General features: G+C 44.2%; 1 protein-coding gene across 3 annotated transcripts in view; it reads right to left on the bottom strand.

Annotated features, from left to right (window-relative positions):
- ODAD2 (outer dynein arm docking complex subunit 2) overlaps positions 1-3,112 on the bottom strand; it is a 196,589-nt gene extending 193,477 nt beyond the window's left edge. For 2 of the 3 annotated variants that reach the window (XM_009245208.3, XM_063727518.1), the window contains exon 1: positions 3,039-3,112. The gene's annotated coding sequence lies outside the window, so the exon portion shown is untranslated. Of the gene's footprint in view, positions 1-2,846; positions 2,971-3,038 lie in introns of those variants that run through there. The other variant, XM_054522111.2, reaches the window with a different exon arrangement.
- Between the last annotated feature and the right edge of the window lie 10,241 nt (positions 3,113-13,353).

A 13,353-nucleotide genomic window follows, 5' to 3' on the forward strand; every position in this document is an offset into this window, starting at 1 on the left:
TATCAGAAGAGTCTAGCAGTAAAATTTAAAACCAATTCAAGCGAGACAAATTTCACATTGGCTAAATAGAAATTAGTCTGTAAAAGAAGATCTTTTAAAAAGTAACAAAATCTGTAACGTTAAATAAGAGCCAAGTTAGAAAGCAAGTTCTGACTTCATAATGAACATTTAAGACTTTTTTGGCAGATAATCTATACTTGTTTCTTTTCTCATTTGTATAGCACTTATTGATAAAATCTTTCTTCCAAAATATTAGAAGAATGGTTATACAGTTAAATATAGAATAAAATTGGCTTTTTTCTCCCATCATTATTACAAAGGCTTAAAGTACAAAGATTAGACTTGGAGATTTTACATTCTGTACTGTATTAAATCTTAGAACTACCTATAAAATTCAATCACAGGAGATCACTGGATGGCAACAGGGCAGTACTTCCTGCTGATAAAGAGTATAGAAATATTATAGAGATGTCTAGTTACCAACATGATAGGAAAGGGGGCATTATCGGCCTTTAGTGTTGAGGACCGACAATGTAAAATATCCTTCTGTTCAGGACAGTACCTCAGAAGGAAGAATTCTGCTGTAACCTCCAGGCATCTGGTAAGTGAAAAACTTCGGATAAGCACTACCTGAGCCTAGAATTTTTCTGCACTTTGCAAAAATTGCAGAGTATTTTGTCACAGTTTTATTACTCCCTGAATTTTCCAGAATTGTAGCTATCATAAATGAAAGGAAGGTTGTATATACTTTGTTTTATGTGGAATTTTACCAAGAGCTCAGCATTTTGGAAAATGACACCATTGATGGCAATGTTATTTGAGAAATTTAAGTTGCAATGGCACATCTGTATCAGTCTGCATTTGAGGCTGCTGTGTTCACAGTCATTCTGTGTAAGGCTGGACATCTGACTACTTCCCTATATATTCTAGTGTAGTGGTACTTGAGCGTTTACATGCCGATATTTTCTTACAATTATTTTCTTTCATTTTACAGTTAGCATGCTATCAATATTTAAAACTATATTAAATATGTAGGATTATAATATATGATATTGATTTCAGGATAGCAAAGCAGCCTTACAACATATTTGTTATAAAAACCAAGTACTGGATCAGATAGGGTCGAGAACAACTAATCCAGAAACATATATACCAAAGTGTTCATGAAATAAAGCGTAGAAGTTAGTGCACGAATTTGTTCTGGGCGTTTGTTTTAGTATTCCAGCATTTTGTTTCTATTGCTAACCGATGAGAAATGCTTTAGATTTAAACACATAAACATGTTCTGATATGTATGTGTGAGACTCTTGAATTTCCCATTGTTGTGTAAAATAAGTGCAAATCAGTGTAAAATAGTGTGAAATAAGTGCAGATAGCTTTATCTTATACAGAAAGGCTTAGGTGAACAGTTCTGTCTGTCTTTAATCTTAAGTATAACATTTGTTTTGGTAATCTTATAAAGATTGCTTCTTGCACATTTTTAAAGAAAAAATGCGAAATTAAATAGATTATGTAACGCTATGGTAGTCAACATACCACATAGTAACTTCTTGAAGGACCTTTAACACAGAATTAAGAAATGCAAAATCGTTATTTTCGTCAAGATAAATTTTGACAGAAATGTAACATTTGAACCTATTCAAATTGTATTTCCAAGTCTAGTGAACCGTAGCAATGCACAAGTTTTATTCAAGAAGGTTGGTCAGCTTAAGAAAACCTCAGGGTGGCCTATGACAATCCAGAAGGCAAGATCAATGTTATTAGAAAATAAATAAATAAATAAATGGTGTTCAAAAATGGTCGGTATAACTCAAAACTAAGATTTTAAAATCAAAACCAGTTGCTCCCCAGTTTCTACCCATTGCCAAGCTCTTTCGGCTTAAGAACCATAGTTAAAATGAATCCATGTAAATACACAGCACATACCTTTGAAGTAAAGAAAGAAAATTTAAAGATTAAAAGGAAAAAAGTTTTGGTTACGTGTTTACATAAACTGGGATGTTTACATAAACTGGGAATCACTTAACACTCATTTTTCTCTTTATCCAATAGATACCATAGATTGTTTTTCTTTCTAAGGGTCAATTTCAAGCTTCCAGCATCATTAGTGAAATGAAACCCATTCGGGAATCACGTCATTAACACTTAAACAGAAGCACAACCGAATTCCTTAGGGGGCTATGGAAAGGCAGCCATCAGCTCTGAGATCTATGAACGTGGTTGGTAACATCCACCGGGAGTCCACGCATACACGGCTTTCTGAGAATGCAGAAGTTACTCAGTAAGACCTACAGAAAATCGAACTTTTAGACATGACATGAACAGGGCCCTAAGTAAAACCAAAGCTAAGCCTAGTGTGGGATGACGCCCCCCACCAGACTCGTTACAAGAAGGGGGCGTCAGAGCTGAGACCCTAAGTTTCCAGGGATGGATTCGGTAAGGGGACGAGGAGGAAAGGGACGGCGAAAACCACGCTGGGAGCGGGAGGCAGAGCTGCAAGGGCGGAGGAGAAAGACGGGCTGGGGGAAGGAGAGGCAGGGAAGCGGCGGGAGAAGTGGAGAGCGGATCCGGGAGGTGATGGGGCCGGGGTAGTGCAGAGAGGGGCGCAGGGACTGAGGAGCAGACGGTCCCCAACCTAGGGCCGAGGCAGGGTCTCGCGGGGAGGAAGGAGTGAGATGGGGCTGGGACAGAGAAGGGAAGGGGGCGGGTCTTGGTCCCCGGGAGAGAAAGGGGAGCAGGCGAGAGCGGCAGCGGCGGGGCCAGAGAGCTGCCTCGGTTTCCCGATCCACGCGGCCGGCTGCAGAACCCCTGCGGGGGTGAGCGTGGAGACCCCCAGCCGCACTCACCTGCAGCGCCCTGCCCCCCTGCAGTCGGCGCCCGCCTGTTGCTAGGACGCGGGTCAACACTGCGCGCCCTGAGGCAGCGCACGGCTGCGCCCTTGTGGGAGACCTACAGGGCACGTGCCCTCCCCCAGGCGCCGCCGCCGCCGCCTTCCGCTCCCAACCTCACCCGGCCGCGACCGCAGCCCAGTCCGTTACCCCGATCTCGGGACCTCCGCGCATCCAAGACTCCCGCGGACCCGTTGCACCGAATGCCCGCGCCAGAGACGCTCTGCGCCCGCGCTGGGTTCCACCCGCCCCGGCCACCTGCTGCTTTCCGCTCGGCCCCTCCCGGGAAACACTTTTATTCAACTTTGCATCTCCCTTTCTCAAACACTTTTATGCAACTCCCGAGTATGCATCGTAACTCACTCCACGCGTGGGAAAGGTTGACTTTGACAGAGGTCGTGAGCAGTTGCGGGGTCGGGGGCAAGTTAGCAGAAAACTTCAAATGGAGCAGAAAGGAAACAAAATATTCCTTAGAAACCCCTTTTTACATTTCTCCACAGGCTTCCAGACAAGTGCGTTGTATGTACCTGAAATCTTCACTGAGTACCCCCAAATAGCACAGGACCTCTCCTAGGATATTTGAGGCTTACATGTTTCTCTCCAAAAAAACAAATATGGTAGAATACTCTGATACTCACCGGGAAAGCAGAAAGCGCTCTTCAATAGGGCAGAGGATCCGAGTGAAATGAAAACATGTCCCCCATCTCTTTTTTAAATGGCTTTTGCCTTTGTCCATTAAGACGGTTTTGACCGCACCTCTAGACACCCTACCAGCAAGAGTCCCAACTGGAACACGAGTGAGGGATAAAGGAGTGGGAATATTGAGGTGGGGGTGGATGGGGAAGAATGCACTATCTTGGGGTGGGGGGACACGGTGGTTAAGGACCATTGCCGAAGCATTTAGGATGATGGGGTGTTTAGGAATTAAAACTGGATTCTTTTCCGGATGCCAAAGAGGCAAATGTGGAATGATGTTAGGATATCACCTGTCAGAATATTATACGGATTCAGCTCAAAGCAGAACCTTTCTGCAAACATGTAGGGATATGAGGTATAAATATTTGTCCTCTGTTTTGGGTTTTTTGGAGGGTGGGGGACAAAGTCTGGCTCTGTCGCCCAGGCTGGAGTGCAGTGGCACGATCTCGGCTCACCGCAACCTCTGCCTCCCATCTAGGCTCACCGCAACCTCTACCTCCCGGGTTCAAGAGATCCTCCCCCCTCGGCTTCCTGAGTAGCTGGTATTACAAGAATGCGCCGCCACGCCCGGCTAATTTTTGTACTTTTAGTAGAGACGAAGTTTCACCATGTTGGCCAGGTAGGTCTCGAACTCCTGACCTCAAGTGATCCACCCACCCCGGCCTCCCAAAGTGCTAGGATTACAGGCATGAGCCACCGCGCCTGGCCTGTTTTGGGTTATTTTCTTCTCTTTTTGAAAGTGCGAAAGTTGTTAGGAATGGAATAGTTTCACCTAACGGAGCTACTACCTGCAGAGAAGCTTAGACTTGCAACGAGTGAGAAAGAGGTTTATGCTAATAGGTATACAGAGAAGCCCTTTTAAAAATGGGTGGATTACAGTCTGAGACAACAGCATCACACCTGTGGCGGTAATGCAGGTCACAACCTGGTGAGGAGCAGAGGGCATCCTTCAGAAGGATCCTGGAGTAGTCCCAGTCCTGGAAGCAAGGAAGCTTCTGTGGGTACTTTAGTTCCTCTGCACATTTTAATCAGCTGTATGACATGAGGTAGCATTACTGGGTCCAATGTGGATGCCAGCCAGAGATCTTCCAAATTTGGGACATTTCACCTTGGTTTGCAAAGCTGGAAAAAACCAGAACCCACCAAGATCTGAGCAACTGTGTCTTTGTTTGCCAAATTCATGCCAAGTGTAAAATTCTAACATTGCTTAATCTGATGCCAAAATATGAATTTATTTTACCTGATATTTTCTAAGCAAAAATAACTTAGTAATATTTAAATTTGAAGAAGTCCCAGTCACCTCTTTCCAATTTTTCCTTGTCATGATGAAACACTACCTGGGCCCAGTCACTCCCTGAAGGATTTATCATGACTTGTTTTTTTTTTTGTTTTTTTTTTTTTTGAGACGAAGTCTCATTCTGTCACCCAGGCTGGAGTGCAGTGACATAATCATAAGCATAGCTCACTGCAGCCTCTGATTCCTGGGCTCAAGTGATCCTCCAGCCATGGCCTCTGAAAGCACTGGGATTACAGCCATGAACCACTGTGCCTGGCCATAACTTGTCTTTGCCTTGTTGCCCATCTGCCACCCCTACAAGGTAAGCTTTATGAAAATAGGGAGCTTTTCTGCCTCCTTCAAGTCTGTACTCCTAAGATCTAGAAGGATGACTGGCACGTAGAAGGAGCTAAATTCATGAATCGCCTAGTCAAAGATGCCTTGCTTCTTGACACTCTTCACCAAGCACCAGAAAGGCAAGGCCCACATTTTCTTAGGGTTAATAGAACCAGCCTGAGGATTCTAAGTAGCCATGATCTTGGAAAGAGCCTTCATCACTGAGAGCACACCCAGGGTTTGCTGTACCAGAGGACTTTACCAGCCCTGCCTATGGCTACAGCGCAAGCACATGGTGCAGCGCTGTCCACTGAAACTTTAGAGAAAATCTGCCACGGGCTCCTGGGAAAAACTTGATAGTTTTTGGTCTACCTCCGCAACATTACATCATCTACAGCAGGGGTCCCCACCCACGCACCACACCTTCTGTCAGATCAGCAGTGGCATCAGGTTCTCACAGAAGCATGAACCCTATTGTGAACTGTGCATGTGAGGGATCTAGGTTACAAGCTCCTAATGGGAATCCAGTGCCTGATGATGATCTGTCCCTGTCACTCATCCCCCCCAGATGAGACCGTCTAGTTGCAGGAAAACAAGCTCAGGGCTCCCACTGATTCCACGTCATGGTGAGTTGTGTAACTATTTCATTATATATTACAATGTAATAATAGTAGAAATACAGTGCACAAGAAATATAATGAGCTTGAATCATCCTGAAACCATCCCCTCCCCCATACCCTATCCATGGAAAAATTGTCGGCCATGACACTGGTCCCTGGTGCCAAAAATGTTGGGGACTGATGATCTACAGGGATTCTTGTGAAACCATCCGCCCTGGCTTGGGCAAATCTGTTCCTCTCATGTGTCAGAGAGTTCAGACACAGATTGCACACATTAATTTGCTAGGGCTTTTGTAACAAGGTGTCGCAGACTAAATATCAGAAATGTCTTATCTCACAGTGCTGGAGGCTAGAAGTCCAAGATCAAGATGTTGGCAGGATTGATCCCTTCTGAGAGCTAATTCCAGGCTTTTCTCCTCAGCTTGTAGATGGTTGTTTTCACATTCATATGATGTTATCCCTGTGTGCTTGTCTCTGTACGCAAATTTCTGAATTTGAGACAGGACCTAAGCTGGAGTGCAGTAATGCAATCACGGCTCACTGTAGCCTCGACTTCCCAGACTCAAGTGATCCTCCTGCCTCATCCTCCCAAGTAGTTAAGACTACAGGCATGCACCACCATACTCAGCTAATTTTTGTGGGTTGTTTTTTTTTTTTTTTGTAGAGATGGGGTCTCGCCATGTTCCCCAGGCTGGTCTTGAACTCCTGGGCTCAAGTGATCTGCCTGCCTCAGCCTCCCAGAGTGCTGGGATTATAGGTGTGAGACACTCCTCTTGGCTTATTTCCTCTTTTTTTTATGAACGCCAGTCATATTGGATCAGGACTCACCCTCATGAACTCATTTTAACTTGATTACTTCTATAAAAACCCTATGTTCAGTACAGTTGCACTCTGAGGCAACTGTAGGTTAGGACTGGAGGTTAGGACTTCAGCATATGATTTTAGGGGGACTCAACGTCACACATAGCATTCTGCAAAGACGTGATCAGCAGGCTTCCAGGGCCCATTCATCTGTGTCAGAGTGAAGCTGACTAAGAATTTATAGGCCATAACCAGGGAGAAAGTAAGAGGCAAGGTTGGTTTAAGCATCTAGTACCTCAATCAGGAAAGGACTAAGACAGATGAAATAAACCTCCTGAGGTTTGCAGGGAATTACAGTCATTTATATTGTGTCATAATGGGGGTAAGTCTCATTATAGGGCAGAATTGCCTCTCTGCGGATTTTTTTAGGAGTTTGCAACAGAAATTCCAATGAGAGAAAATTGCATGAAGTCTTATGAAGTTCTAAAAACCAAATTCACCAGATTCTACCCTTTCTCACAGATAAAGACAAAAAGTCAAAGAAGTGCAGCCTCAGCTGCCTCCCTTTGCCCTCTGATATTTCTCAGTGATGCATTGTGGACCAACGCCCATGGCCTGGAAATGAAATAGCTCCTTCTCTTTAGATTCTAATCTCCTAGACATTCATTTACTCAATAAATGCTTTTTGGATGCCAATTTGTGCCAGGCACTCCATTGGCAGAACTCGATTATCCAATTCAAGTCCTGGCCAAAAAAGGAGCCTACTAAACTCAACTCAGAATTCCTGGACTAGAAGGAGAGCCACTGGCATGAAGCACAGTAGCAAAGGAGAGAAAGGAGAAGAGACTGAATTGGTGGGAAGCATTGCATGAGGTGGAACCTTATAATAACAATTGAAATATTCTTCCAAGAACAAATGAAATTTACTGGAAGATTTTTAGCAGGGAGTGACATGCTCCGATTTCTCTTGTTAAGAAGCTGTTCTGGTTACACGGTGGGAGTAAATTAGAGAAATGCATGAGTAGAAAGAAAGAGACTATTAATAAGACACCTGGACTCAGGTTCCCCTGAGAAATAGACTCTGAGATAGAGAAGGGCATGTAAGAAATGTATTGAGAAGTGCCCTCAGGAGAGTGAAGGCAAGAAGATTAGACCGAGAGAGAAGCTGAACTGCCATGCAGTCACAACTGTCCCACGGAGAGCCCTGAAGCTGGGATGGCCCAACAGTTTTCCCATATTGAGGCAAAGGGGCTGGACCTTTAGATCTTCTTATCAACTGATCATTATCAGCCAGTCCCTGGGTGCAGGCTGTCCCCAGGAATAGGGCATAACCTTACTCTTTCAGTTGAGGGCTATCATCTGCCCATACTCCCCAGCAGCTGAGGGCACGAGTGCTTTGGTCTTGGAGAGGTGGGATGGGGTCAGATATCTGGACAGTCCACAGCATCCCCTACTGTCCACCCCTTGCACAGCTGAGATCACTAGCATCATGCAATACAGCTCTGAGAGCGGTATTTGGGAGCAGCTCTTCCAGAATCCTGGTGGTCAGCTTTCCCTGGGGAAACTTACAAGTGAAAGATGAGACAAAATTGCAAGCCCTGGCTCTGCAGTTGGTCTCCAAGCCAAAACGTATCCATTTCTGCCCTCCTCTTCTGCCCATTCCAGATTCCCTGCATGTTTCACTAGCACTTTTGCTAATCTAGATGGTTTCCTTGGTGGGGGGTGATCCTGACCCTCACTGCTGAGTTTCTGGCATCATGCCCTTCTCAAGCGGTGACTACTCTATACCTTTACCATCAAAACTGGGCAAAGACATCCTTACCCCACTTGGCAACAGCAACCTCCCTCTTCCTGATGATCTAGGGCAGTTTCTTTTATTGGGATCATGACTCCTTTACTTGCCTTTTTGTCTCTTGTGTAAAGAGTCCAAAGTTACAAAATAGCCACCATAACTTAAAGTTTTATGTCCCTTGGTGGAACATTCTCCTCTAGGAGCCATGACCTCTAAATGTGCAGAATAGGCCTCAGGTTCACTGGATACTGAGTGCGTGGGGCCCTGCAGAGTGGAGACTTAAATCCAAGTTCATGGCAAAACATCCGAAGTTCATTGCCAGGACTATGATGGTACAGGAAGGGCCATGGAGGGTACAGGACCCTCAAAGGAATCCTCACCGTAGATGGACTCATTGAGGACATTAAGCATCGGGGATACCATCAGGGGTACGATGAGAAGCCATGCCACTGTTGACAGCAGGAAAGCTATGAAACCTGCCGGCAGTCCTACAGCACTGAAATGACTCGCAAGATCAGATTGCTGATGCAAAAGAATTGGACAGACCTGCGTCAGGACTGCTGAAGCCTTTGGATAGGATGCCCAGCATGAAAACCCTTGTCCAGTTTATGTCTCCACCCGTTTTCTTTCTACAACTCCATTTTCTAGTACCTTTCTCTACAATAAACTCAATCACATATATGCAAGAAGGCCTGCACATAGAGAATGATCCCATTAGCCAGCAGTGCTCCTTTTCTTTTATTAAGTGAAAGAAGAAATTGTGTCCGAAAGTAGTCTAGGAGTACAATGGTGTTTGCCAGGGACTGGGAGAGGGGGCAGTGGGGAGTTATTATTTAATAAGTACAGAGCTTCAGTTTGGGAAGATGAAAAAGTTCTGGAAATGGATGGTGGTGATGGTTGCGCAAAAATGTGAATGTACTTAATCCCACTGAATTGTAGGCTTGAATGGTTAAGATGGTAAATTTTACATTTTTACTACAATAAAAATTTTTATATCTAAAGAAAATATAAATGTACAGAGCCCAGATCTGTGGTGACAGGAAGCACAAATTTTCCCACATGATGGGTAAACTTGGCCGCTTATTCCATCTGTTGGTTCTGGAACCCGTGCAATTTACCCTTAGGAGTCACAGCCCCATAGAATGGCTGTTGATTTAGGGCACATACTGCAGCCTGTAGGATGGCACCCCACCCTCATGGGGCCCCACTACCAAGCTCGCATTTCAGTCACGCCTCCTAAAAGGCTCCATGGCTCTATTAGGGCAGTAGCCAACAGTAGAAACTGTGAAGATCTACTACTTTGGAGTAGACCTAAGTGCCCCTTCACTGAAAGTGTTGAGACCAGATGACCAAACATAAGAAGAGATGTAGAAGGCGACAGGGATGGAGGCTATGCATGGGCCCTTCTTGCTGACACCAGTCTGACCAATGCCACTGATAGTTTCCAGTCCACCAACAGCAGAAACTAACCTTTAATATGGCACCATTCCTGGAGAGACCAACTGGGCCCTGGTAGCAGGTCAATTACATCATACCCCTTCTACCTTGGAGGTGGCAAAAAGCTTCCTCCCTACTAGGGCTGACATGTCTTCCAAATGTGAGTTTGCCTTCTCTGTACACAGTGCCTCCACCAGCACCACCATCAAAATGTCTGCATCATGGGAGGATCGCTTGAAGTCAGGAGTTTGAGACAATCCTGGGACACATAGTGTGACCCCTTCTCTACAAAACATTGTTTAAGTAGCTGGGCATGGTGGCACATGTCTGTAGTCCTAGCTATGCAGAAGACTGCTTGAGCCCAGGAGTTCAAGGCTACAGGGAGATGTGATTGCACCACCACACTCTAGCCTGGGCAACAGAGCAAGACCCTGTCTTGGAAAAAAAAAAAAGCCTGATTCACCCACATGATTCATGATTACCTCAGATTCAACACAACAATGTATACCTCAGAAAAAGAGACTCATCTGAGAGCAGCAAAGATGCAACAATGAAAGACATGGAATCAACCCAGATGCGTATCTGAGTTGTATAAAGATGGTTGGATTGGATAAAGAAAATGTGGTACATTTATACAAAATGTGGTACATATATACAACATGGGATACTACACAGCCAAAAAGAAGAATGAAATCACATTCTTTGCAAATGCAGACCATTATTCTAAGTGAATTATTGCATAAACAGAAAACCATATAGCACGTGTTCTCACTTATAAATGAGAGCTAAATATTGGGCACCACAGACACAAACATGAGAACAATAAACACTGGCAATTCAAAAATGGAGAGGGACAGGGAAAGGGTTAAAAAACTACCTATCAGGTACTATGTTTACTACTTGGGCAATGGGATTATTAGAAGCCCAAATCTCAGCATCATGCAATGTATCCATGTACCAAACTCTTACATGTACCCTCTGAATCTAAAATAAAACAAACAAACAAAAAAGATACAACAATAGGCTTGTGACTGTGAGAGCCACCAGTCTTACCTTGGACCATATCACCTAGAGACAGACAGCCTGAGAGCACAGAAGAATGACACATTGAGGGCTCAGGTAAGGTGCTAGTATAGCAGAACTCTTTTTAGGGCTGGGTCTCCATCCTCCAAGATGTGGCATATGCTCGGAATTAACAGTGGATGTGTGATACGCAGTGCTGTTTTCCTTCACTGTTAGAATTCCAGGTGTGCAAAACAAGGAGTGAATCTTCTCACCAGAGCTCTCAGTGACCTACCTACTTATGGAATTTGAGCTTTCAATTATCACTCACCTTGGGCTCTGCCAGACTAGAAGCTCTACTTGCCATGGGGAGACTCCACCCATCAGGGAATAGAGTAAGGGTTCCATTGAACTTGAGGCTGTTACTACCGCCTGGCTACGTTGGGCTCCTCATGCAAGTAAACCAGCAGGCCAAAAAAAAAAGGGGGGAGTGGGGGAGTTATTACACCCGTTAGGTTATGATTGGCCATGATTGCATGGGAGCTAGGGTGCTACCAGCAGGAAAGACGATGTTTACAACCCAGGGACCCTGAGAATTCACTTCATTGCCCCTCCATGGCTTGCAGTAACCGCAGCCTGATCAAGGCAAGGCAGCTAAGGGCTCAGACCCCTCAGAAACAGAGATCTGGGTCATCCCATCAGGCAAGCATCCCAGACCAGACAAAAAGTGTCAGCCTGAGGGCAAAGGACATTTATAATGTGTGATCACTTTCTTCTTTCTAGCTCGTCTTCACCATTTCCTACCTGGGGGTTCACTCTAATCCTTCGGGTGAAAAAGAACAGGGAAGGAAAAAAAAAAGCAGCAAGGAACCTGTTTAATTGTCTGGTCCTACCGTAAGCTAGCTTTGCATTCTCTGAACAAAGCCTAGGCTGGCTGTCCCTCTTGTGGGTATTTTTCTCGGCTCTTCAGAAACCTTGCCTGGTTGGTGTCCTTTCCCTTGTGTTTTGCTCCAACCCAGAACAAGTTTCTCTATTCTGGCTGTAGTCTTGGGAATCTGGCAGTTTATTGTCTGCCGAGGTCCTATAGCTGCCATCCTACCTCCATCTCCCCCAACCAGTGAATTTCTCTCCCCCCACCCCAACAGCCTAAATCTGATCCATGGGAAGTACTCACACATTATTTGCCCAGCAAATTCTAGCAGTGCAGGTCGATACCATCACTATAGAAGCTCTCTTCCTCTTTTCCATCAAAGCCACCAGACCCAGCCTGTCTCTTAACCCCAAGAATTCTCAGCTGGGAGTCAGACACTTGTCCACTCTGTCCTCCCCAACGCCCAACCACACAGGACATACATTTTGCTCTCTGAGTAGTCCCTTGAAGTCCCTTGTCTCCCTTCCCCTCTGAATTGATGTTGGGGGCCAAGAGGGCAGCGAGTAGAGAGGCAATGCCTTGAATGACTCTCCAAAGAGCTCCTCCCTGGAAATCCACTCATTTCCCTTCTATAACTTCAGTGTGAGTGAGTCAGGTAATTGACTTTCCAGTTATAGCTTTTACAGTTTTGTATCTTAGCCTTGTACCCCACTGTGGAATGAATTGTCTATTGTATCTTGAACTAGTGAAACAATTCTAACATCCTATTTCTTAGGTATACGTACAAACTGTGGATGGTTACACAACAGATCAATAATGTGTATATATATTGCCTTAGGAAGTGAATGGATGGGGAAGAACTGTTAATTTTTAAATTTATTTTCCTCTTTATCTTTTAACATGTTACAATGAGCCTGTGTTCCTGTAGTAACAAAAATTAGGATGGTATAAGAGACAATGAACGTAGAACCTATGAGTAAATTTAAATTTTATATATAATTAAAATTAGGCCATATATCAAATATCCAAGTATAATAGGTTATTTCATATATATCAAACAAAATGATTTTGGTTCTGAAATAAAGCTGTAGAATTTCCTTAAACATTTTGGCTTGAAGAAACTTCATGAAGAAAAGGTGTTCTCTCCAATCCTTATGTAGTATTTACATGTAATGCAGTTGGCTTGCCTTCTGACTAGAAAACTTGGGCAAGAAAATGATCAAAATGACTGTAATCTCAAATTGAATTTTGGGGGACAGGGTAAGGATGTTATGAGCTTCAGTACTCTATTTAAAAAAAAGGAAATAAATCCAGGAGAGTATATTCTCTACGCAGTTTGGTCAACACCTCTAGAAATGATGAAAGTGGTCATGGACTCAATGGTGTTTTAAACCCATGTGCAACATTACGAAACTTCCAGTCAAATACAGTTATTGGGCACATCCCAAAAGCCCACTAAAATGACAGTGGGGAAAGAGAATGGGAGGAAAGAAGAAATAGACAAAGCATGCCAACAAAATGTGAACAATGGAAAGCAAAGGTATTAAACTAGCTTAGCAGATCAGAGAGAGATGAAACCTAAATGCTCCAAGGGGTAAAAGCCAACAAAAATATATTTGCGAATCAGACTCCGG

Source organism: Pongo abelii, chromosome 8, assembly GCF_028885655.2.
Source record: "Pongo abelii isolate AG06213 chromosome 8, NHGRI_mPonAbe1-v2.0_pri, whole genome shotgun sequence".
Taxonomy (NCBI): Eukaryota; Metazoa; Chordata; class Mammalia; order Primates; family Hominidae; genus Pongo; species Pongo abelii.